Here is a 24,307-nt window from a genome sequence, read left to right on the forward strand (position 1 = left end):
CCCGCGCACGCCCGCACCCCGCTCCCCCAGCGCCGCGCTGCCCTGGCTTTGCTGGCCTTTGCTTTCTGCTAAGCCTCTGTTCAAACACGACGACCACTCTCCTCAGCCTGGAGAAAGGGCAGGCCAGTGGGGAGCCGGAGGCCCTGGGCTGCAGCCGGAGCTCACGGCGGGACCCGCAGCCCCGCAGCCCCCCAGGAGCCGGGGCTTCCTGGCGCCCTTTCCATGAATAAAGCCACGAGTCCCCCGGGCCCGCAGCAGGAGCCTCCACAGGGGCTGGACGGGGGTCCTCGGGAAATGTCAGGCTGCCATGCAGCTTCTGAAAGAAGGAAATTAAAAGGGAAGACGGGGATATGAAAGAGCCTGGAGTGAGGGGAGGGGAGAGAAGCGCAAGAAACGAATCAGTGGTGGCTCCAAGGGGCCCCGGAGCTTTCAGGCCCAAACTCAGTCCTCCTCTCCTGGGGGAATGTGGAGCGTGGCGAGTCCCAGGAAGCTCTGCTCCAACTTGTTTTCCGTCCCAGTGTGAAAGCAAGCAAGTCTCACTCCCCCAGACAACCCGCATTGCTAGAAGGTTGCGTATTTTGCAAATGTCATTTTTCTCCCCCTGAGAAGCTGTCTTTCAAAATTGACCTGTTTCGGAGGCATTTCCTTACAAAGGTGGTGGGCCGGTGAGTAGGAGAGCTCATTCCCAGGGTCAGAGTCTCAGAAAAAATGGGTACTTGTTGGAAGGGGGTAAATGTAATAGCTCAAATTTAAGGAGCACCTCGTAGGTGCTTCTGATGTGATCATAAGGACTGGCATTTACTGAGGACTTCCTGCGGGTCACCCCAGCCTCAGCTTGTCTGGACAGCGATGGTGCCTCACCCACAGCAGCGTGTCCATGATCTGTTTAGCAGCCTTCGAGATGGTCGAGGGTAAAAACCTGCACAAATAAGGTCAACGGTGGGTGTCAATCAGACGCTCCTGGGAGTGTGGCCCGGGAAATGCACGGCAGTAGCTGGGAGCAGGAGAGCAGGCTGAGGAGGAGAAACGAAGCCCGAGGGCAGCCGAGAACTTCTGCCGATGAAGAGGAAAAGTGAGATACCTGATGTTTCTGGAGCTGGGTTTTTCTGTGCGTGTGGTTTTTTTAAGAAAATAATTTAAACAATTTTATTCACACACTTCATCCAAAATGTACCATCAATGGCTCTCTTTATAATCTGGAGCTGTTCTGATGTGAGCAGTTCCTGAACTCCATTCCAGGCTCCACAAGGCCCAGCGAGGTGCCTATTTCCAGATTTTTCTGAGAGCCCAGACCCCCCTCTTGCCATGTGGATGGCAACAGAAATCTCCATGAAATGAGAAAGCCTGAAAAACCCTTTCAGTTATGGAAAGCTAAAGCCATCACACAGAGTACCATATTCTTTAACAAATGTGGTTTTGTCCAAGCAACCTTTGGGATCTAAAGGTGAAAAAGAAATGGAAGGAATAGGCCCATAAACCAGACAGGCTTGGAGAGGGGGCTAACAGGAAGCTGCAGGAAACAGTAAGAATGGCCCAGGGAGGTGTTGGGAAAGCCCCCTCTAGGGGTCTCCCCAACTCTTCCAGATCTTGTTGGATATGCCAAGATGGTGAGACCCTGATCTGTCCTCACCTGGGCCATGTCTCAGGGTCATGTTTGCAGCCAACAGCCTTGACAGATGGGATAATGTCTCCCTCTGGGACAGAGAGCAGGCTTGCTTCCTGCTTGCTATAAAATGGCTGGTTCCCCAAGCACAGGGTTCCTCTCCTATAATGCATCCCACTGAATTTGCAGGCATCTCTCTTGCTCCTCTGCATCACTCCATGGGACTTGAGGGACAAGGGAAGCTGACACAACATGCTTATTCTCAGATGGCTTGTGCTGTGAGTGATAAAGTCCTTTGTCTCTGACTCAGGCATTTCATGTCTTCTGCCAGCATCTGCAAAACGGTAACAAGTTTGTAAGTAAGATAAAGTTAAATCCCAGAGATAGGGTACTGCCCGCAGGATCAGTCTCACCTTAAAAATAGGGAATCAGACAATGAAGCCACCTAGAGGGAACAAGACAAGTTCCTGTGTCCCACCAAGGATCCAGGACAGGTGTGCTGAGGTAGGAGGGAAGAGTGTTGGTGGAGGGACCCAGCCAGCATGAAGAGGGGGTTGAGTTGAGGACTGCAGGGTCAGTGGTCTGAAATCAATCCTGTAGTGAGAACCTCATCATCCAGAGCAAAGTCTGAAAGCAATACATGATAGTCATCATGGAATGAAGTCATGGCAAGGATGCAGCCTGAGGGTGAGTGTGATGGTCATCAGGACTGCCCACCAAATACGCTGTCACTGTGCCTGCTGGGCATAATGATAGGATAGTATATCTTGGCCCCGTTGTGGCTGGTTGACCAAGTCTAGACAAGGAGTTGTGACTAGAAGTAATGTTGTTTCATTCCCCCTCTGAAAAAGTTCCTTCATTGTGTATGAGCCTCCAGTGCTCTTTCCCTCTGCCTTCTGCAAATCCTCCAGATAGTGGCTATGTTCTTGGGAGAATTGGAGCACAGTGCCCCGCCAGAGCACCACAAGCATGCAGCATGAGAGAGAAATAAACCTTTATTGTTTTAAGCCTCTGAGATGTGGGGTTTCTTTGTTCTTTTGTTCTGTTTTGTTTTGTTTTGCTACTGTAGTGCCGCCTCATCTATCCCGGCTGATAGAGTGAATTTAGGCACAATTTTGGAAACTAAATAGGCAGTCTGATCATTGAGGCAAAAACAAAAACAAAAATGAAAAAAAGCATTTTAAATACCACATTGGAGAAAAACAGAAATTTGAGGATTTCAGTAGTTATTATACAACCCTGAACAGTCAGGAATCTCCTGTTACCTGGCATAAATGGCAGCCAGAGCATCCTTTACCAGAAAGTTAGAGCTACATAGCATCTTCACAGACATCAAGTCCTAACCATCTAGTACTCCACTGCAGGAAAGAGCTTGGCATCTAATTCTGAGTTTGTTGCATGGTTCATTCATTCGTTAGTTTATTCAGCAAATATGCAGTGAACATCTAGTTTGAGCATACCCTGTAATAAGAACAGTAAATAAAAAGACAAATAAGATGTTGTCCTTTTGCATAAGGGGCTCAGAGGCTAATGGAGAAAAATCACAGTAGTAGAGTCAGTGTTCATTTATGTATGGGCAGAATTAGTGACAAAGTCAGAGTTGGCTCTTTCCTGGCCTGTATGATGAACCAGCAGGGCAATGAACTAGAAAGGCTGGTGCCCTGAAAGTGAAACAACCAGAACCCCAGCACTCCTCCTAGTTGTGAGAGGACAGCTTGGGTTGGCTTTTCCTCCAGAGCAAATATTCACCCTTATGAGAAAAGTGGTCCCAACTTCACTCTTTGCTACATGAGAAATAAAGTACTGCAAGGATGCAGGGCTGCTCAGCTCATCACTAGGGCAGACACCCTCTGCAGAACTCTCTGCATCACAGAAAGTAATCCTATCTGGGCTCCTTTAAATCAGACATTGATAAATGGGGTTAATAAAGTATAACAACATTTGCAGGCCTTATTTAGAGCTGTCTCTGCGCTCTGCTTGCTCAGAATGTGCTGCTTTGTTTGCTAAATATAAAGAAGTAGAACAACACTTCTGCTCTCTTTCCCTCTGGGATTGGAAGGCACCTGGGAGCTCTGGCTTATGCCACTGATGGACATTGGCGAGGCTGGCAGAAGGACCAAGTTTCCTGGTGCAGCTTCTTTTTTCTATCTCATGTCTCTGGATAGGAGATTCTTTGTAATGCTCTTTGGGAAGGTTCTTTCTCCATTACACTGGTCTCCATTACTCATAAATGCATTCGTTATTAAGTCACTAAGGATTTAAAAATAAAACCATCAACCCAGAGCTGTTGTGCTCCTGAGGCAGGCTGTTTCACCATGGCATCACCCAGAACCCGAGAGGGCTCCCTGTGATGTCACTGATACAGTATCAGTGAAATCTGGTCCCTGACAAGAAAGGCAACCTATGGAGAAGCAGGGAACCAACCTCACTGGCCCACCCTCATGCCTTCTCTCCTGTTGGTTCTCAGTTTCTGACCACAGACATGTAGAGAAACAATCTTCATCCTACTTCATGTCGGTGTACTTCTTGGGTACCCAGAGACACTGAGATAAAGGCTGGCTGGCTTTCTTTCACTTCTCTCCTCTCTCTCCCTCTTCCTCATCACTTGCTGTGCAGGAAGCCAGCCACCATGTCATGACCAGCCTGATGGAGAGGCCCATCTGGTGAGGAGAGGAGGCCTCTGACCAAGAGCCAGCAAAGAACTGAAGTCCACTGCCAGCCACAGCATGAGTGAAGTAGACTCTTCAGCTCCAGTCAATCCTCAAGTTGGCCACAGTCCCAGCTGAGAGCTTGACTGCAAACTCATGAGAGACCCTGAGCCAGAGCCCACAAAAGCCTCAACCAGACTCCTGACCCTCAGAAATTGTGAGATCAAAAGTACTTGCTGTGCCTTAGCCTAGTGTTTCAGGGTGCCCAAGAGTTACCTCCTGAGAGCCTTCATGTTGCTCAAATATGGCCTCTCTCTAAGTCAAACTCAGCATTACCTTCCCCCCAGCATGGGTAGTGACTCCTGGGGATGAACCTCCCTGGCACCGAGGGATTACTACCAAGTGCCAGCTGGTGAAACAACTGGAAAAAAGACCTTGAATGAAAGGGGGGGGAAAGTAAAGACAAATAAGTTTGAGAATTCAAAGTGAGTCAGGAGGTCATCAGAGAGGTAATGCTTATGAACGTCTCAGCAGGATCCCATAGACAGCCAAAGTAGATACTTCCCCAAATAGTGGGGATCCCAAGGGCTCCAGAGACACCCAGGTCCTATGATCATGGCAGATAGCTCTGGAGTTTGGTGCCTTGCCAGAGGGCCCTACTTTGGAGTTTGTGCCCCCAAGTGTGACAGAGTTGTACTCAAATTTGACTTTTCTACACATGCCTCTTTTTTTTTTTTAATTGACTTTGTAATAATATTACATTAAAAATATATATGTGAGGTCCCATTCAACCCCACCCCCCCACCCCCCCCTCTCCCCCCCCAACAACACTCATTCCCATCATCATGACACATCCATTGGATTTGGTAAGTACATCTTTGGGCACCTCTGCACCTCATAGACAATGGTTCACATCATGGCCCATACTCTCCTCCATTCCATCCAGTGGGCCCTGTGAGGATTTACAATGTCCGGTGATTACCTCTGAAGCACCATCCAGGGCAGCTCCATGTCCCAAAGACGCCTCTATCTCTCATCTCTTCCTGCCTTTCCCCATACCCATCGTCCACCATGTCCACTTTTCCCAATCCAATGCCACCTCTTCTATGTGGACATTGGATTGGTTGTGTCCATTGCACCTCTATGTCAAGAGGAGGCTCAGATTCCACATGGATGCTGGATGCAATCCTCCCATTTTCAGTTGTAATCACTCTAGGCTCCATGGTGTGGTGGTTGTCCCTCTTCAACTCCATCTTAGCTGAGTATGGTAAGTCCAATAGATCAGATTGTAGGTGCTGGAGTCTGTTGAGGCTCAGGACCTGGCTATCACATTGTCAGTCCAGAGATTCAAATCCCCTAAATATATCTTAAACCCCAACATTAACTGCACCTCCAGCACATTAGCATGAAAGTCTTATGAAGGGAGATCCCATTTGAGTCCAGATTCATCACACATAAACACCATTTCCAAAGAGGGGCCATCTGCCCTGGTAGTTAACCCCATCGGCCATGACCATAACTCCCATGGGTCTCTTTAGCCCTCAAAGGAACCAATATCTGGGGGTTGTATCTGCTTTATCTGTCTCTCTGACTCTGCTCAGTTGTGCATGAGGGCAATCCTTCTGCCAGCCTCCAGACTCTTTTTTAGAAACTCGTAGCCATATAAACTCATTTCTCCTTTCCATTTCCCCCTTACTTTAGGTCAAACAGCATTTTAAAGTCATGGTATTTTATGTAGACATGGATATTCTGCTGATCCGCATTGAACCTTCCATATAAGGTCATTTTCCAGTTTACACATGCCTCTTCTGTCCTTTTTATTTGAACCTATAGTTGGTGCATGAGCCAGGAGGTATATGTTCAAGAGACTTGAATCTCTGGGCTGTCCATGTGCCAGCTGGGCCCTGAACCTCAGCGGAGTTACAGCACCTACTCTCCAGTTCATTGGACTCACATGGGACAACTAACAAGGGAGGAAGGATGGACAACCACCACACCAAGGAACCAAGAAAGTCTGCAGTTACAGACAAGAGAGTCCCATCCATCAGCCACATGGGATCAAAGACCCCTCCCAATTGGAGGTGGAGTGGTATTGCTATCCAGGGTCTTTAGGACTGGGGAATAAAATACGAACTAGAGTGGACTTACTGGTATTCTACTATAAACTCATTGTGATTCAAGTAATGGAAGAAATTTTATCATTGATGTGGAAACAGTGGCCACTGGAGGTGTTGAAGTCAGGGAGATTGAAGAAGAGGTATAATATGGGGGCATTTTCAGGACTTGGAATTGACCTGAATGACATTGCAATTACAGATGCAGGCCATTACAAATCCTGCCATAACCTACAGAGTTGAGTGGGAGAGAGTGTAAACTACAATGTAAACTATAATCCATGCTTAGTGCCAATTGCTCCAAAATGTGTTCATCAGTTGTGATGAATGTACCACACTAATGAAAGAAGGTGTTAATGTGGGGAAAAGTGGGAGGTATGGGGAGTGAGGCATATGGGAATCCCTTATATATTTTTATGCAACATTTTCTGTAGTCTAAGTATCTTTTAAAAATAAATAAAAATATATTTTTTTAAAAAGTGCTTGCTGTGGAAGATGGACTGCGGTTAATAGTACAAATATGAGAGTGTCCTCTCATGAACTATAACAAATAGATAACACTAATACATAGTGCTAATAATAGGAGGTGTATGGAACAACATACCAAGTGTAAACTATGGACCACAGATAGTGGTGATAGTCTGATCGTGTTCATGATCTGTAACAAATGTTCTGCAACAATGTAAGGTGTTGGTGGAGGGGTGATGCATGGGAATTCTATACATTATGCACAATTATCTTGTAAGCCCACAACTTCCATAATTTTTTTTAAAGTGCTTGCTCTGTGAAGTCGCTCAGCTTTGGGGTGATTTGTTATATGGCAATAGATAACACAACCCCAAGCTCCAATCATCGGAGTCCCCTAAGTCATGAAGAAACTCTGAACAGTTTCATTCCTCTCCTTCAGGTGCCATAAATTCCCTTGACCTGGTCCTGACATGTGGCTTGGTTTCCCCAGCTAAAATGAAAACTCCTCGGGGCCAGAAGCTTCACCCAGGAACAGGACAGTGGGAGGTATCTGCTGGTTCCGCCCAGGCCTTAGCCCGTGCTAGGTGCTATGCTGTGCTGATCCTATGGTCCCAGCTTTCCCATCTGAACCCTGGGCGATTCCTCCAGTGCCAGGGAAACTGAAGGACTTTACTTTTGATTTTAGAAAATCACAAAATGCAGCTTAATGACAAGCAGGATAGTGAACTCCGTATCAGATAATTAAATCTGAGCAGCCAGTTGATACTAATCTGATTGCCCATAGCAACCCAGACAAGGCCAGAGAAATAGCCAGCCCTTCGCTGCCTCCTTTTATCTGTAACTTAGAGTCAACACCTTGTTCATTATTGTCAAGCTATGTATTCTCAATATCACCCACTATAGCACTTCATTATTTCGCATGTAATGATATTTGCTTGGCTCACTAATTGCTTTTTGAGTTGGTTTGATTTCCCTAACTAGATTGGAATCTGCTTGTACCCAAGGAACACTGTCTCACATGTTTCTTACAGAGAAGGGGAGCACGTGTTTATGGCAAGCCTGCTTTGTTCTATGCGGTATTAGCTTAATAACAAACAGTGGGCCAGAAATATGATAACCACTAATTAATAACCAGTAATGTGATGGTGAGTCACTAGTAACCAAATACTCGCCCATTTTCCTTCCTGTCCTCCTCCTCTAATGTATCTGCCTTGCAAAAAAGATCACAAGAAGGAAGGGTAAGGACCACAAGACATCAACCCCGGTTAACGAATAGTAACGCTAACTGGACACTGAGAAGGCCTTTGCGTTTGTGCTCATATGCCAGCATCACCCTCCAAACACCAGATGCTGTTTCATCAGCACAACCGTAGGTCTGAATATTTGAGGCAAGGCCTTCCTTTTTTTTTTTTTTTAAGATAATTTTTTATTTATTTCTCTTACCTTCCCCTCCTCCCCCCCAGTTGTCAACTCTCTGTGTCCATTCGCTTTGTGTTCTTCTGTGACCGTTTCCATCTCTATCCATCCCTATGAGGGGCACGGGAATCTGTGTTTCTTTTTTTGTTGCATCATCTTGCTGCGTCAGCTCTCCGTGTGTGCCACACCATTCTTGGGCAGGCTGCACTTTCTTTCGCGCTGGGCAGCTCTCCTTATGGGGCGCACTCCTTGCGCATGGGGCTCCCCTATGTAGGGGACACCGCTGCGTGGCAGGACACTCCTTGCGCGCATCAGCACTGCGCATGGGCCAGCTCCACATGGGTCAAGGAGGCCCAGGGTTTGAACAGCAGACCTCCCATGTGGATGATGGACGCCCTAACCACTGGGCCGACTCCACTTCCCTAGGCAAGGCCTTCCTAAACCTCAAAGGAATAGATGGAAGGATAAGAGAAGTTGTATCCCCAAACCAGAACAAAGGTGGGTTTGCCGGGATAAAGCATTCTGAACTCGTGGAAGTGGTGGGCACTTGTCCCTTGACCACATATCCTATCTCTCCCGTGTGACTCTCCACTCTTTGAGAGCAAAGATGTTTCCTGACATTCCTTAGTTCTTGCCACGTGGTAGGTCTCAGCCAAAAACCACACAGAACTAGGCATCAGAAGTATGAAATCAGCAGGCAAAGTGGCCTGAATCATAGGCAATTGAGAATGGCACGGTTTTTCTAGCACTGAGGACAATTGCAATCTACTGCTTTTGAATTTGTCAACTAGTACAAATCACTTGTTGGCACTTTCATACCCCAAAGCAAAAACAGAAACGGGACAAATGCCAACAGCTGTGCAAAGAATTCTAAACAGGAGGCCCAAAAGAGAAAGTGTTTAGCAAGTTTGGGGTCAGCTCCAAAACGCCATCCCTCCCTCTGACATTTTTCCTTCTTTGTCTCCCTGGTCTTTCATTTGGTCCTTAATGTCATCTTAATGTCAGCAAAGCCCATCTTATTGCCCCTACTGCCGACTCCAGGCAAAGCAGCAGCAGCACGGGGCAGGCAGAGCCTGTCTCCTCCAGGTGGGCTGAGGGGCCCAGGAGCAATGGCCTGGGTACCATCCCAGCCCTGCCCTTGAATCCTCTACTAAGTTTCTTGACCTCTCTGCATCTCCTTTTTCACAGTAAAACAGGGCAACAATATCATCTGCCTTGATGATTACACAGGGCTGTTGTGAGGATTCAGTTAAAAACTCAGGGAAGTGGACGTTGCTCAGGAGACTGGGCTCCCGCCCACCACACAGGAGGTCGCTGGTTTGGATCCCAGTGCCTCCTAAAGAAGACAGCAAGCTGTTGCAATGGGCAGGCACAGTGAGCAGACACAACAAGAGACAAAAGAAGAAAAAAGCACAGTGAGAGACACAAAAAAGCAGGGAGCAGAGGTTCCCAGGGTCTCCTAAAGAAAACAGAGAGCTGACGCGATCGGCAGACATGGTGAGCTGACACAGCAGGAGATGTGGGGAGGAAAAACAGGATGTGAGACACAGCAAAGCAGGGAACAGAAGTGGCTCAAGCGAGTAGGCACCTCCCTCCCACCTCAGAGGTCCCAGGTTCAGCTCCCCGTGCCTTCTAAAGAAGCAAGGAAGACAAACAGACACAGCAAGTGAAAAACAAGTGGGTGGGGAGAAATAAATAAAATACATCTTTTTAAAAAACCTCGTGTCAAAGCACTTTGCAAAAGCACGAAATATCCTCTGAAAAAGAGCAGGGATGCAGGAGAGGATTACTGAGAAGCCATGCCTTCTCAGAACAAGGAAACTGCCAAAGGCTCTGGCCCCTCCTGCTCAGCCCACCCCGCATCTTCCTCTGTACCCCAGCCACCCCCCTGGCCACCCTGCAGAGCAGAGCAGCGACAGCAGAACTTGCTGGAGTCTGCAAACCCCAGGAGCTCGCCGGCCAGGAGCCTCCTGAGCAGCCCGCCCCAGCCCCACCTCTAGCTCCGTGCTCCCTCTAGTGGACATTTCTGAGACTGCTTTGGTAGCAACTCAGAAGAGCACATGTTTGGTTTTGCCTCCTTGTTTTCCCTCCTCTTTTCTTCTGTTAACCAAGGGCTTTTTGAAGAAACACCTGTTCTTCATTCAGAGCCATAGAAAACACTTTTGGGTCCTAGGAGAGGAAGTCTCTGGCCACCTTAGGACACCGAGGGCAAAGTGAGTGAAGCCTGAGTCCCCAGAGGAATCTGGCCAAAACCGTTAGATTCTGGGTGCAGGCAGGGCACGGCGGCAGAATTCTGGGGAGTTCTGGGAAACTTTTAACACCGTGGCAGAGCAACTTTCAAAAGGTCTGTGTCCATGTACCTACCTTAGTGGATAGATGCTGCTAACAAGAACAGATCATTCAACTTGGGGGGATGAGGAGAGGGGGAAGGGGAGAGAAATAAATAAAAAATAAATTTTAAAAAAAAAAAGAAAGATCATTAAGCTCAGATTGGTCGTCGCTGTGGCACCGGCTCTCGTCTGCTGAGACCTGAGAGTGTCAGAGCCCACATCTCCGGAGCCAGGATCTACCCGGCAATGGGAGCTCTGCTATCACTGTTGTTGTTACAAATTCCTTCCGTTGAATTTGTTTCTTGTGTTTTGCTGCTTCTTCCCCAAAGCATGATGCTTCTTAGTTTGGAGCAGGGTCAGTGGAGAAAATAGCAGGTTTTGTGGGATCTGGTGGACTGGAAATCTCTGAGATCTGACCCATTAGGCTCAAACTGGTAATCAGCACCCATAGTGAGTCGAAGGGCCCCAGCTACAGGAGCAAGCTGCGAACCCAGCCTAGAAGTCAGCCCGAGGCTGGGCCTTGAGAACAGGGTGGGAATTGGGGTGCAATTGTTGGGGGAGCTCCCCCCTGCTGATATGGCTGCACCTGCTGCCAGCCTAGTTCTGCTTGCTCCAGGCCTGGACTTCTAGCTCAAGTTCCCGGAGTCAGTGAGTGCCCAGTTCTGGACATGGCAGGGCTAAAATTAACCTATCCTTCCATCCATTTCAGGTACCCAGAGTCTTCCCGAAAACTCCTGCCTGGACCCTCACCACAGCCACTTTGAAGAATCCCTCAAAGGATAAGCTCTCCTGCTCCAGGAGGCCCTGTTTGAATCTCCCAGAGGCCTCCGTGTGCTGAGCCTCATGGTCCCCGAGGAAGGGGTGGCAGTGGCCCCTGTGGGGACGTCTGCAGCAGAGTCAGGCGGGGGAGGTGTCATGGGGTCAGCAGATCCCTTCTAGATCCCTGGAACCATCCCACTGCCTCGCTCCCACTCAGCATGGTGATGGGGACAGTCCTGGCTTGTGCCTCTTGTCCCAGAGCCATAGTAACAGTGCCCTCCTTGCCCTCAAAATTGTCCTCGTCTGCACCATAAACTACGCGGCTCCCAGTAGAGGGAAAGTCAGACATGTGGCCCTAGGGAACCCCTTGTTGCAGAGAGGTCCCCAGAACCCCGCTCCCATCCTCTTGACCTCTACCCCCTCCACAAGTCACTGTCGCTGTCCCATGACCACAAGCAGTGACCATGGCTGAGAGAAGCAGGGGCGGGAATGCCTCTCCCACAAGCAGCGCCCACGATGGGCCTTTCTACATGGCGCACAATCCCAAAGCGACAGCCAGGCAAGCCGAGGGTCCACAACGGACCCTGCCCATCTGCCAACTCCTCTTTCCTCAACATCGCACTGAAAAAGCCTAGACTGGTCAAGAGAAATCCATCTATAGTCGTCCCGGCTAGGTTTAAAAACAACAAAAATGCTTTCAATTGTGAAAGGTAAAAGGGCCAAATCGAACAGCCCCAAGGGTTTCCAACTCCTTCCTCCTGCAGGGTCAGCTGCAGTCGCTAACGCCTCCAAGGGCTGCCATGGAAATCTGGAATATGCTCACACTCGTTCACTCACACACACCTGCCCACAAGTCCAGGAGCCTGGCTGAACAACTGCAGTTCTAAGAACAAGCAAGTGAGCGATAAAATCAGTTGGCAGGGGAAGCAGAGGTGGCTCAAGCGATTGGGCTCCCATCTACCATATGGGAGGCCCTGGGTTTGGTTCCTGGGGCCTCCTGGTGAAGGCGAGCTGGCTCGCGCTGCCGCGGAGAGCTGAGAGCAGACAGCGAGCGTAAACGACATGGGGTGGGGTGGAGGGAATAAATAAGTAAAGTAAAATAAATAAATCTTTTTTTTTTTAATCATTTGGCAACTGTTATTTGACTCTTGCTGTCTTAGAGTGCCAGAACTGCTATCACACATTCCATACAATGGGTTGCTTTAAACAAAGGGAATTTATTGGCTCATGATTTTAAGGCTAGTAGAGATATCAGCAGGGCTTGCTTTCTCTCCCAAAGACTGTCGCGTTCTGGTGCTGGCTGCCAGCAGTCCTCGGGGCTCCTCAGCTCGTGTTTCTGCCTCCCACCCCGTGGCAATGAGCTCCGCTTTCTCATTTCTGTGACTTCCGGCTCTCTTTGTAAAGCCTCCAGTGATCTGGAACACCACCCACCCTCTTTAGTTGGGCCACACCGTTATGAAAAACGACACCTTCAAAAGCTCCTATTCACCACGGGTTCACACCCACAAGGCCACGGCGAAGGTTAAGAACGGGTGTTTGCTGGGGTACCTACACAATCCACCCCTCTTGCTAGGCCACTTGGGAGCTGCTTCCCTGAGGATGGCAGCTGGGCCTCGGACAAGCGGTCAAATCCTGTCGCCTCTGCCTCCCAGGAGGGGCAACTCCCAGGGAGCAGAGACAGTGAAGAGAGAGGAGGACGGCCAGGGAGGTCCTGCACGGTTTGGAGGGCTCAGGTTTTGGAGATAGAGGACTACTTTGGGTTCTCACTTCTCTGCTGCCTGGCTGTGTGGCTCGGGCAAGCGTGCTACCCTCTCAGAGCCTGAGTGTCCTCCTTGGTGAGAGAGGGATGAGCAAATGAGCAAATGAATGGAAATCCCTGAAGCAATGCTCGGCCTGCAGGAGTCACCCGTAAACTGAAGCTAATACTGTAAGGAGTAGAGAAGTCTAAGAATTCTACGTTACTTTTATCCAAGAGAGAAAGAATGTTTAACAATTTGTGTTTCAACAGTTTCTCAAACTACACCCTGCAACAATTTAGGGCAAGGAGGTTTCTGGGCAACAGAAGTGGGGCGTTGGCCTCTCAGTTACTCAGCAAACCAGCTGTGTGGCCTTGGACAAGTCATTTGAACTGCGGGGGCTTCAGTATAAGAAAAGATGACGATTGACTCGAGGTTCCCTAGGTGGTTCTGATCCTGTAAAACCGTGTCCTTAAACCAACCTATGACTAACCTGTGTGCTGGTTTGACTACTTGGCCCCATAGCTATAATAATTTCACCTTTATTATTGCACTGATCTTTGTTCTATTTCCTACAAAAGGTAACAGGCAGATTTACCAGGTACAGAAGACAGACGTTGGGGGAAGCCATTCCAAAGCCCGAACAACCTCCTCGGTCACAGCGGACCCTGTCTTTGGCTGTGGAGGCCAGAAACCTCCAGCCAGAGGCCAAAGCTGCCAGGCGGCTGTGGCTTGGCAGCCTGCTCTCCAGGGCGCCCCGTGGACAAACCGCGCCGGCGTCCCCCAGGAGTGTGTTAAAAGCTCCACATCGTGGGCCCCTCCCTACAGCCTGCATCTTCACAAGGTCCCGCAGGTAATCCGAATCTCATTAAGACTTGAGAGGCACTGGGTCCTACTCCTCCTGATCAATTTTTGGTTGGGAAGTTTTTGTTAGTTTTGAAAACTGTCATCTCAAAGCTGTCACTAGATGGCAGCAAAGGAAAAGCTCTGGGCCAGGAGTAGTTTGCAAACCAGGCTGACTCCCATCTTCCTTCCTAAAATAAACACACACCCAACAACTGCGGGTACCAGCATCTGCTTGGACATGGCTGTAAAAAGATGAGGAGCCTCGGCTCCTCCAGGAGTTCGTGGTGATATGGACGGCGTACAGCTTGCTATAATGTTTAGGAGATCACACAGCAAGAAGCATACAAGTAAAAGGTTAAGCCACGGTTCTAACGCAGCACAAAAAAGCAACTGATGGGAGGCGTTTTCGGGACGTGGAGTGTCCTGGGTGGTGCTTCACGGACAATTACAGGACATTGTAGATCCCCCCAGGGCCCACTGGACGGAACGTGGGAGAGTGTGGGCTATGATGTGGACCATTGACTATGGGGTGCAGTGATGCTCAGAGATGTACTTACCAGGTGCAATGGATGTGTCATGATGATGGGAGAGAGTGTTGCTGTGGGGGGAGTGGGGGGTGGGGGCGGTGGGGTTGAATGGGACCTCATATTTTTTTAATGTAATTTTAAAAATATGGGAAACGGACTTTGGCCCAGTGGTTAGGGTGTCCGTCTACTACATGGGAGGTCCGCGGTTCAAACCCCGGGCCTCCTTGACCCGTGTGGAGCTGGCCATGCGCAGTGCTGATGCGCACAAGGAGTGTCGTGCCACGCAAGGGTGTCCCCCGCGTGGGGGAGCCCCACGCGCAAGGAGTGCGCCCGTGAGGAGAGCCGCCCAGCGTGAAAAGAAAGAGCAGCCTGCCCAGGAATGGCGCCGCCCACACTTCCCGTGCCGCTGACGACAAGAGAAGCGGACAAAGAAACAAGACGCAGCAAATAGACACCAAGATATTTAGGGGATTTGAATCTCTGGACTGACAGTGTGATAGCCAGGTCCTGAGCCTCAACAGACTCCAGCAACTACAATCTGATTTATTGGACTTACCACACTCAGCTAAGATGGAGTTGAAGAAGGACAACCACCACACCATGGAGCCTAGAGTGATTACAACTGAAAATGGGAGGATTGCATCCAGCATCCATGTGGAATCTGAGCCTCCTCTTGACATAGAGGTGCAATGGACACAACCAATCCAATGTCCACATAGAAGAGGTGGCATTGGATTGGGAAAAGTGGACATGGTGGACGATGGGTATGGGGAAAGGCAGGAAGAGATGAGAGATAGAGGCGTCTTTGGGACATGGAGCTGCCCTGGATGGTGCTTCAGAGGTAATCACCGGACATTGTAAATCCTCACAAGGCCCACTGGATGGAATGGAGGAGAGTATGGGCCATGATGTGAACCATTGTCTATGAGGTGCAGAGGTGCCCAAAGATGTACTTACCAAATCCAATGGATGTGTCATGATGATGGGAACGAGTGTTGTTGGGGGGGGAAGGGGGGGGTGGGGTTGAATGGGACCTCACATATATATTTTTAATGTAATATTATTACAAAGTCAATAAAAAAAATAAAAAAAGAAAAAGAAAAAAGAAAAAAAAATAGACACCAAGAACAGACAACCAGGGAGGGGGGGAAATTAAATAAATAAATAAATCTTTTTAAAAAATAATAAATAAATAAATAATTTTTTTTAAAAAAGCAACTGATGGAGGGAGGAGATGTGGCACAAGCAGTTGAGCGCCTGCCTCCCACATGGGAGGTCCCAGGTTTGGTTCCTGGTGTCTCCTAAATAAAACACAGACAACGAGCTGACAATGAGTAAAAATAATGAGCAGAAGAGGGAGCCATCTGGGAAGCGGGGCAGGGGTGGGGTCGGGAACCTTTATGGAAATGCAAACCAAAACCACACTGAGATGCCCCTTCATATTCTATAGGATGGGTATTATTGAAAAACCAGAAAATAATCATTGTTGGCAAGGATGCAGATAAATTGGAATCCTGGCACATTGTTGCTGGGAATGTAAAATGGTGTAGCCACTGCGGAAAACAGTTTGGCAGTTCTTCAGAAAGTGAAACATAGAATTCCGTATGACCCAGCAATTCCGCTTCTTGGTGCATATCCATAAGAATTTATATCAGGGGCTCACACATCTGTGTACACCTATGTCCATAGCCAAAAGGTAGAAACCCAAGGGTCCATCAGCAGATGAATGGAAAAACAAAATGAGGCGTATTCATATAATGGCATTCAGCCAAAAAAACATTATTCCTGCAATGGCATGTTACAACATGGATGAACCTTGAAAACATGATGAGTGAAACAAGCCAGACACAAAAGGACAAATATTGTATGATTCTGCCTATATGAAATATCTAGAATAAGCAAATTCAGAGACAGAAAATTGATTAAAGGTTACTAGGGGCCCGGGAGAAGGGGGAGTATGGAGTTGTTGATTAAAGGGTACAAAGGTTCTGTTTGGGGTGTTGTAAAATTTTTGGTAATGGGTGATGATGATAGTAGCACAACATTTGTGAATGTGGTTAATACCACTGAACTGGGCACTTAAAATGATTACAATGGGATATATTGTGGTATCTATAATATATATTAGCAAAATAATTAAAAAGAAAAAAAAAAGGAATTGATGGGCCCTTGTAAGGACAGAAGAGATGCAGGAAAGTTTCACAGAAACTTTGTGCATTTGTCCAAGGCCTCAAGGATAGTTGGGATGGTATCAAATGGCAAACGCCAGCAAGAAGAGGGCAGAAGGGAGCAGCACAGGGAAAGACGGGCAGGCTTGAAAGTGTAAGAGATGTGTTCCCAGTCGCCAGGGAAAGGAGGGTTGTAGGAGATAAAGTGAAGGGTGAGCTGGGGGACTTGGCGCTAATGCTAAGAAATCCAGATTCTACCCTGAAGGCTTGTGCTTCCCAATTTTTTCATCTCTTTCTACTGGAATCCAGAAGGCAGTAATTTGTATCTATTTCTGGTCACTGTTCTACTCAGTGCTGAGAACACAACTGATGCAAAATCAGTGCTCAACAGTTACCTAATTACCGGTTGGCACATTAAGAAATAAACTACCTGTGCAGCAAGCGAAGATAAAAAGGCAAATGCACTCACAGCTGGAGCCAACAGCCGTGGGTTCTAGCCTCCCCAGGCCCTGCCTGGCCCTGGGGCTGCCTGCATGAACTTCCGGAGCTGAAGCTATTGTAAGAAACCCCAAGAATCCCCCACTAGGGGAACGGGATCAGCAGGACTTGGAAACCCAATGGGCATGACAGGCAGGGCAGTCAGAGAGGATTCCACGCTCCATTAGGGACCTGGTCGGGTGAATGTGAGGCACCCACGGACCAGGAAGGCATGATGTTTATGGGGCAGTTAAAGCCCAGAGCTCCAGGGAAAGGTGGCAGTATTGATGGTGGAAGTAGAGAGTACGGATGAGATTACTGGGGCAGTGTCATCCCAGCTGTACCTACCCCAATTGCCAAATACAGCTCCCCAGGCCTCTTTCCAAAGGCTGTAATTTAGTAGGTCTGGAGTGAGTGTCAAAGCAGCTGCTTTTAACCAGCCCCCAGCGGCCCTATGATGAGGAAGAGGATTCTTAGCATAAGGCACACCTGTGTCAGTCCATGCTAAGCACTGAGAGAGGCATTTCATTGAATCCTTATGGTAGGCCCATTTTGAGAGAAGAAAACAGAGTTACATAGAATTGGGAAATGGGGACAATTACGATTCAAACCCAGGGATGTGTGACTTCAGAGCCCTTTCCCTTAAACACTTGCCTACAGTCCATTTCCAAACCTGGGAGAGTGAGTTCCCAGACAGAGCCGATGGAGTTCTGGAAGGCAGGCCCTGGCCTGTGACGCAGAGGTGGCCCTCAGGGCACGTTACGGCAGTGCCGTGCAGTCCCCGACCACTCTGAGCTGTGTCCTCAAGGGCCTTAGCCGTGACTCGCGTTAACCTGCTGCTGAGGTAGTAGGAGGAGTTGGGGGAGGGGTGTCTGGAGGGAGGGGCAAGGGCGATGGCTCCTTGCAAACGAATGTGGTAGTAGCTCGATATTTTTACAATAAATAAGGGCACCCTGGACATATGTTCTGTACAGCTCCCTGTCAGTCATATGATATACTCATAGTGGCAACAATTAAAAACCACAGTAGGGGGGGTACTGGGTTCCCGGCCAGTGGTGCTCTGTCGTGGTCCCTAGGGGAGCAGCGACAGTCTCCCAGGTACAGTGGTGGGGACCGGGAGGGAGTGAGGGTTCAACAGTGAGCCCCTGATACTAATGACTATGCTTGTGAGCTGATAAACCCAAAATAATAACAAGGCCTAGAGCAACTTTGTGCCTGGGAATTCCCTTCTGTCAGCCTTCATGTTACTCAAATGTGGCCAGTCTCGAAGCCAAACTCAGCATGTAAATGCAATGCCTTCCCCCCAGCGTGGGACATGACACCCGGGGATGAGCCTCCCTGGCAACGAGGGACCACTATCAACTACCAACTGATGATGCAACTGGAAAATGACCTTATATGGAAGGTTCAATGCGGATCAGCAGAATATCCATGTCTACATAAAATACCATGACTTTAAAATGCTGTTTGACCTAAAGTAAGGGGGAAATGGAAAGGAGAAATGAGTTTATATGGCTACGAGTTTCTAAAAAAGAGTCTGGAGGCTGGCAGAAGGTTTGCCCTCATGCACAACTGAGCAGAGTCAGAGAGACAGATAAAGCAGATACAACCCCCAGATATTGGTTCCTTTGAGGGCTAAAGAGACCCATGGGAGTTATGGTCATGGCCGATGGGGTTAACTACCAGGGCAGATGGCCCCTCTTTGGAAATGGTGTTTATGTGTGATGAATCTGGACTCAGATGGGATCTCCCTTCATAAGACTTTCATGCTAATGTGCTGGAGGTGCAGTTAATGTTGGGGTTTAAGATATATTTAGGGGATTTGAATCTCTGGACTGACAATGTGATAGCCAGATCCTGAGCCTCAACAGACTCCAGCACCTACAATCTGATTTATTGGACTTACCACACTCAGCTAAGATGGAGGTGAAGAAGGACAACCACCACACCATGGAGCCTAGAGTGATTACAACTGAAAATGGGAGGATTGCATCCAGCATCCAGGTGGAATCTGAGCCTCCTCTTGACATAAAGGTGCAATGGACACAACCAATCCAGTGTCCACATAGAAGAGGTGGCATTGGATTGGGAAAAGTGGACATAATGGACAAAGGGTATGGGGAAAGGCAGGAAGAGATGAGAGGTGGAGGCGTCTTAGGGACATGGAGCTGCCCTGGATGGTGCTTCAGAGGTAATCACCGGACATTGTAAATCCTCACAGGGCCTACATGATGGAATAGAGGAGAGTATGGGCCATGATGTGAACCAATGTATATGAGGTGCAGAGGTGCCCAAAGATGTACTTACCAAATCCAATGGATGTGTCATGATGATGGGAACGAGTGTTGTTGGGGGGGGGGGGAGAGGGGGGGTGGGGGGGTGGGGTTGAATGGGACCTCACATATATATTTTTAATGTAATATTATTACAAATTCAATAAAAAATAAAAAAATTAAAAAAAAAAAAAAAATAAATAAATAAATAAGGGCATACTACTGCACACCCGCTGCATCTCAGCCTTGTTCAGATGATCGTTTCAGGCTCTCGGTGCAATAAAACACAATAGAAGGGTTTTCTGCTCAGAGATCTGTATCCCCCAAATAACGAAAAGGAAGCCAAGGGGTAAAGTGGCCGGCCTGGGGTCATTGAGCAAGTCTGAAAAGAAGTCAAAAATAGAATCCCAAGTTTCCTTACTCCCAAAATACTATCTTACCAGTAATGACAGAGCTCTCTCCTGCAGTGGCAATCTTCTACTTTCTTTTTCATCATTCATCTTCCCAGTTCAATGTTTCCTCTCCTTACTACAAATAACTAAATGCAGCAAATGTCTTGTTTTAATAGGCTAATACATAACCAAAGCATTTCAGCTTTAAAAGAAAACAAAATGAAACAACAAAAATGCTGTCATTCTGTCACAGGCTGGAAGCCAGACCTGGGGACAGATGGGCAGGCAGGCAGGTGGGCAGGGGGTGACAGGCTCAGCAAGGTGCTTGTTCTATTACATAAGAGGAAAGCTATGCCCAGTGTCCCAATGAGGGGCCTGGCTCAGGACCCTGGGATCATGCTACAATTTGCACACTGGCCAGGAGAGAGAAGGCGGGCACCCTGCAGGTGGGAAGTGCATCCTTCCTTCCCCTGAGTTCCCAAAGCCCCCTGCTCAGTCCAGCTATCCAGGCCAGGCCACAGGGGAGACCCACCACCAGTAGTCATACAGCACAGTGGCTAAAAGCACCAATGCTGGAGCCACGGTGCCTTGTTTAAATACCTGTGTGCCCCTGCTCGTGTTACTTAAATCTCTGCTCTGATTTCCTCACCTGTGAAAGGGGGAAGAAGAAATGAGTTTATATGTGTAAATGGCTTAGATTAGTACTTGGTACCCATGAGCACAAAATAAGTACTAGTTAGTATATTATTTCAGTTGTTTTTACTAGACGTAGTTCCTTTGACTCCTTGGTCTCTTCAGCTAATGAGGGTGTGAAGTCTGGAGTGGGGATGTGAGTGCATGAATGAGCTAATAGACCCATTCAGTCTGGACTCACATCTGATCATGAACTGGTGCATCTGAGACTCAATCCCTAAATAGTGCATCGGTGTGGTAGCTGGTCTCCAAGATGACCTGCTAGGAAACTTGCCCTCCAGAATCATGCCCTTGTGTGGTCCTTCCCACACTGAAGCTGGCTGGCCCTTCATACCAAGAGAATGCCATGGAGGTGATGCTCTGTGAGTGAGGCTCGGTTATAAGAAAACTTAAAAGTCCACCTTGGTCTCTTGGATCCTTGCTCTAGGGGAAGTCGACCACCACAGAAGCCCAGTGACTCTGAAACCACCATGGTGTGCTGAGGCCCAAGCTGGCCACATGGAGAGACCAAGTGATGAGGCATGTCAGCCCCAAACTGCCCTGTCATCCCAGTCCAGGCACCAGACAGGAGGGCAAAGAAGCCATCTTGAATAGTCGAGCACCAGCAGAGGAAACGTGGAGAAGAATCAAGGCCCCTGACACATGGCCTAGGTGGTCTCCCACCTCCAGACACTGAAGTCAGGGTTCCAGGTAGAGAGGAAAGGACTGAAGAGTGATAAAGAGGGCTGATTTACAGGCTATAATTGCCCCTTATAGATTATAAAGGTTTTACTTGCGTGGCCATTATTGCAGGGGGAAAATGGCAAGAGCAGAGCACAGAGGGCAGGAACAGGCACATGGACTGGCACCAGGGCAGGTACTGGAACAGGGTCAAGGCAAGAGGGCAAAAAACCTTTGCGTTTGCTTTTAAAACCATTAATTATTCTGCCCCTTTGCTGATGACATGGGAGGAGTCCCAGCTGTTTGCTGTCAATTACCCCACCCACCAATCCCCCAGGAGGGCCCAGTGATAAGGCCCCTGGAGAATACCTGGGGCTTCTCCTGGCTTCCGGAGGAAATCTCATTCCAGATGGCAGAATCTCATGGGGGTCTTCCAGCAGCCATCTTGGGGATATTGATGTCCACATGGACTCTTTGCCAGGTTCCAAATCCATCTACTGATTTCCTCTCCAGCCTGCTTCACCATTCCCAAAGCCCTACTGTTTCCCTGCAGAGACCACAGCTGGATATCACAGAGAACCTCAGTCTGGAGGGAGGGCCACCACTCTAGTGCCCAGAGGCACTTTCAGTCACTGCTCCCTCCCCAGTGTCATTGCCCCTGGTTCCAGGTCAGGGAGGGGGTGCCCTTCAGAGCCAGGGCACCTCCATCCTGAGAACCAGGTGGGGCTAGCCCAGCTTCCTGCAACGAGCCCACCATCTGTCTCCTGCCTCCATCCTAAGCAACTCCCAATACCCTGACGGACCTTCGCACCTCTCAGCTTACAACCCACTGAAAGGGATTCAAGCCACCAATGCCTTCAATGTCTTTCCCTAAAGGAGATACCATCAGGTTGAGCGTCAGCCCCATGCAATGCCCTCTCATCTCAGAGGCAGCCATTTGTGGCCAACTCATTGGTCGTCCAAGACCCTGCTAGGAGGCAGTACTGCTCTCCGAACCCAGAGCCCAAGGGGCTTCAACATTTCATATTTCACTCCTTCAGCCCCAATCCTCCATAGAAAACAAGAATAATAGTGGCAGGTACTGAAAGCTTTACATATCTCAACTCGTTTAATCCTCCCAGCAGCTAGACGGGATAGGTAACATTATTCCTCCCTGCATAATGCAGCTGAGGAAATTAGAATGGTAGATGACCAGAAATGGCTCCAATTCTCTGCAGCAACTCCCACAAACTCCCTACCCTTTGATTCTGAGCTGGCTGCAGAACTTGCTTTTACCCTTAGAATGTGGTGGAAGTAATCTGAATTCTAAGTCTAGATCTCAAGAGGCCTTGAAGCTTCTGTTCTTAGATGGTGCTGCCATGTGAACCTTGCCTCCATGTGAACAATCTAATCTTGTCTACTGAAGGATGAGAGGCCATGTGCAGAGAGATCTCAGCCCTCTCAGCTGTTCCAGTTGTCATAGCTTAGGCTCCTTGACCAACTAGCCTCTCAACTTCCAGACGTGTGAGAAAGGTCATGGGTCATCCAGAGTGAGCTGAGCCACCAGCTGGTTATGGAGCTCTGCTAGGCTGGCCCAGAATAGAAGAACCAGCTGGCTAGTCCACAGAATCATACGCAAATTAAATGGTAGTTGTTTGAAACAACTAAGTTATGGGGTGGTTTTGTTACTCAGTAAAAACTGACACAAGTGATTAAGCAACTTGCCCAAGCTACCAAACTAGTCACTGTGGGAGCAGGACTCAAACCCAGTGTTTTTGTTCAGGTTGTCCAGAAAGCAGATGCCAAGACAGAATTAGAAGTACAAGAAATTTGTTGGGAGAAACATCTATGAAATAGAAAGGGGAGAGGGAGTAGGAATAGGTAAAGCTTTCAGACCATAGTGAGGTATGACAACTGTCAAAGAACAAGGGGAAAGAAGTAGAATTGGGAGCATCTCTGAAGAAATCTTGGCCAGGCCAGTGGGGAGCCCCAGATCAAATGCTGCCAGTTCGAAGAGCCTGCATAGGGCAGGAATCGTCTGGTTCTCATGCCCTGTTGTGCTCGGTCTTTGGTTCAGAGCAGCCCAAGGAGGATAAGGTCTCAGCGCAAATCCTGTGGTAGATCCCAGGGTTATGGCAGCTGGAGGATCTAAACTGTCTAAGCTCTGAGTCAAGGTTTTCTCCAATCTGAGCACTCATCTCCATGGCTGCTATACACAGGTGATATAGCTTCAGAGCCCATGCTCCTAATTACTATACTAAACGTCCTATATGGCTGTACAGGTGCTCAATTTCACCTAAGGGCCAGACAGCCTTTCAGACTGGACTATCTGTAAGGGTGTTGGCTACAGTTTTATCTGGTCCTGAGAAACCCAAGTTGGCAAGTTGGCAGGTATATCCCCAGCACTGCTCCCCTTTCCAGGCTCCTCTCTTTCTGTGTTCAGACTCCAAAATCTCTCCCAATCTCCTCACTACTGGGCCATGCCTTTCGAGTCCATCTCTGCTGCACTTCTAGAATGCTAGGGTACATCTTTACAAAATCGCCCCCATTGCATCTTGCCTTCCTGAATTCACATTGAATCTGGGCAGACCTTATTTACCTGCTAGGACCAGTGGGACATGGTGGAAATGACATTATACAAGTTCTGGATCTAGGCTATAAGAAGGCTTGCAGCTTCTGCTTTCATGCTGTGGCCCAAACCAGCCTCAGTGGATGAGAGAAGGATGTTGGAGGATGAGAGATGATGGAGAGAGAAAAAGAGGCCCAGGCAGTCTCAGATGCTCTAGCCATATAGCCATGGCCAGATAGAGGAGTGAGATCATCTTGGATCCTCGTGCCCCAGAGGAGTCACTGGCTGACCATGAATGCATGAGAGAGCCCAACTGATGCCACATGGGAGTCACATAGCTGAGCACAGCCCAGACTGCAGAATGGTGAGCAAATAAATGGTGCTGTAAAGACCCTGGAAAAGTCTCCAGGGTCCCTTATACAAGGCCTGTCTCTGCCTTCCCAGAAAACTTCTGGTTTTGAAGCAGGATCTTTCCAGAAAAAAAAATCCCTTGCAGAGAAACACGCATGAGGGTCACTGCCTTTATGGAACTTACATTCTATGGGGAGGATAGAGACATTATTAATCAAACAAACATACAAATAAAACAACTGGTCATAAGTGCTGATGCAAAAAACAAAAACAAAAACAAAAACAAAAAACAAACCAA

At 48.4% G+C, this 24,307-nt stretch overlaps 1 long non-coding RNA gene across 1 annotated transcript; it reads right to left on the reverse strand.

The window, feature by feature from the left end:
* Positions 1 to 1,132: 1,132 nt before the first annotated feature.
* LOC131278553 (uncharacterized) lies at positions 1,133 to 19,946 on the reverse strand. Its single transcript, XR_009185918.1, has 2 exons — positions 19,806 to 19,946; positions 1,133 to 1,937 (listed from the first exon to the last, which is right to left on the reverse strand). It is a non-coding gene; the product is annotated as an uncharacterized lncRNA (long non-coding RNA).
* Positions 19,947 to 24,307: the final 4,361 nt, after the last annotated feature.

The sequence above is a fragment of the Dasypus novemcinctus genome, chromosome 5 (genome assembly GCF_030445035.2).
Source record: "Dasypus novemcinctus isolate mDasNov1 chromosome 5, mDasNov1.1.hap2, whole genome shotgun sequence".
NCBI classification, from domain to species: domain Eukaryota; kingdom Metazoa; phylum Chordata; class Mammalia; order Cingulata; family Dasypodidae; genus Dasypus; species Dasypus novemcinctus.